This window comes from Portunus trituberculatus, chromosome 9, assembly GCF_017591435.1.
Source record: "Portunus trituberculatus isolate SZX2019 chromosome 9, ASM1759143v1, whole genome shotgun sequence".
Taxonomy (NCBI): Eukaryota; Metazoa; Arthropoda; class Malacostraca; order Decapoda; family Portunidae; genus Portunus; species Portunus trituberculatus.
Genome location: NC_059263.1, coordinates 4,950,001 through 4,952,500, shown reverse-complemented (window position 1 = coordinate 4,952,500; position 2,500 = coordinate 4,950,001).

Sequence of the window (2,500 nt, the reverse complement as noted above, 5' to 3'; positions counted from 1 at the left end):
GAAAGGGAGAAGAAAGGAGGAGACAAACGAAGAAGGAAAACGGGAATTAGACGAAGAGGAGGAGAAAAAGAAGAAGACAAGAAAGAAGCAAAAGGGCGAACGAATGAACAGAGAAAGACGAGATGAAGAAGAAAATAAGAAGGAAGAGAAGAAGGAAGAGAGAGAAAATAAGAAAAAAAAAAAAGATGCAAATGATTAAACGAATGAACAGAGAAAAACGAGAAGAAGACGAAGAAGAAGAAGAAGAAGAAGAAGAAGAAGAAGAAGAAGAAGAGGAGGAGGAGGAGGAGAGAAAATGATAAACAGAAAAGGAAAAGATAGAAAATTTGAAAAAGAAGACCAAGAAACAAAAAGAAAAATAAACAAACGAAAAACTGAGCAATAAAAGAAGAAGAAGAAGAAGAAGATAATGAAGAAGAAGAAGAAGAAGAAGAAGGAACATGATAAATATAGTCGTGAAGTATTGAAAGACGAGGAAGTAAAGCAAGAATGGGGAAGACCAGACTACATACAGGAGGAGGAGGAGGAGGAGGAGGAGGTTAAAAGAAGAAGAAGAAGAAGAAGAAGAAGAAGAAGAGGAAGAGGAAGAATAAGAAGAAGAATTAGTAAGCAGAGGGCCATTCCAAGTTCCCAAGGTCACAGTGAGGTAAAGGCGACGTTCCTAAAGGCCTTGTTTTGGTCCTGGGGAGTTTCCGAACCGTGACGTGAGTGAACTGCTGTTACGGGGAAGCTATGGGCGGGAGCAGGAAGTGACGGAGGCAGAGGAGAGGAGGTGGAGTAGGAAGGATGAGTGGTGATGAGCATCGTGGTGGAGTGAAGCGGTGGAGCGATGGTTGTGATTGTAGTAGTAGTGGTGGTGGCGGTGATAGTGGTGGTGGTGGTGGTTGCTTTGTTGATGTTGTTCGGCATGTTTTTTTTTTTTTTTTTATTTCCTGTAAGTAGTTGTAGTAGTAGTAGTAGTAGCTGTTGTAGTAATAGTTGTTGTTGTAGTAGTAGTAGTAGTAGTAGTAGTAGTAGTAGTAGTAGTAGTAGTGTTGTTTTAGTGATAGTAGTAGTAGTAGTAGTAGTATTGTTGTAGTAGTGGTAGTAGTAGTAGTAGTAGTAGTAGTAGTAGTAGTGTAGTAGTAGTAGTAGTAGTAGTAGAAGTTGTTAATGACTATAAGTGAATAAATGTATGTCAGCGTGACTATGTGTATAAATGTATGTCAGCGTGTGTGTGTGTGTTTGCGTGTGCGTGTGTGTGTGCGTGTGTGAGTCAGTTGGTGCAGGTCGTGAGGGAAGAGGAGAGGAGAGAGAAAGAGAGAAAGGGAAACGCTGATGAAATTAGGTTAGGTAATAGAGGTAGGAGTGATGGAGATTGTGGTGGTGGTGGTAGAAACTGCAAACTCATGGTAGTGATGGAAGACCAGCAGCAGCAGCAGTAGTAGTAGTAGTAGTAGTAGTAGTAGTAGTAGTAGTAGTAGTAGTAGTAGTAGAAGATATTGTTGTTGTTTTCTGTGAGTGTGAAGGACAAGAGACAAACAACGACAATAAAAGCGAGGAAAATGATGCAAAACTTGAATGATAATGGAAGAATGGGAAGAGGGGAAAGGGGAGGTCTTGGAGGGGAGGAAGGAGGGGAAAGAGGACGCGTTTGTGGGTGTGGTGTGTGGTTTTCCTTGGTCCCGTGCGTCACCCTTTAAGCGCAGACAGGTCCCAGGCTCCTTTACCTGCTGCTGCTGCTACTACTACTACTACTACTACTACTACTACTACTACTACTACTACTACTGATGATGATAATAATAATAATAATAATAATAATAATAATAATAATTTTTAATTTCTTTCAATTTCCTATTTTAAAACTCTTCTGCTTTCCATTGTAACTTCCTTTTTTTATTTTAACGGTTTGGTGGTAGTAGTAGTAGTAGTAGTAGTAGTAGTAGTAGTAGTAGTAGTAGTAGTAGTAGTAGTAGTAGTAGTAGTAGTAGTAGTAGTATTGTAATTGCTATTATTTTTGTTATTCTGAGCAAAAGGAGTTCCAGCCTTCCCCAAAGCAGGTTCTAATTGTCCTTAAACAGGTTCAAGGATGTTCGAATCCTTTTCCAGTAATTCCAGTTCTCCTTCAAATTCTGCTAATCCTCCCTTTCCAGTAGTTTCCAATCCTCTTCCAGCATACTTCAGTCTTGTTCCAGTTGCTCAGTCCTCTAACAATAGTTTCCAGTGCTCTTTTAGTAGGTTCCAATAATAATTCAATACATTCCAATCCTCTTCTTGTAGACTCCAATCTTACTCGTTCAGATTTAATTCCTTACTTGTGAAATATTTAGTTTACCTCTCAGAAAATTGCAGTTTATATGAGTAACAAATTATATGGTAAAGTTTACTTAAACCCCTTCAGTACCAGGACGCGTTTTCATATTCTTTCTGGTTACTATTTGGCGATTTATACAGCTTGTGTTGGGATTAGAATAGTAAAGACTCCGGCCATTAATCTTCTGACCTCCTTAGACCCTTC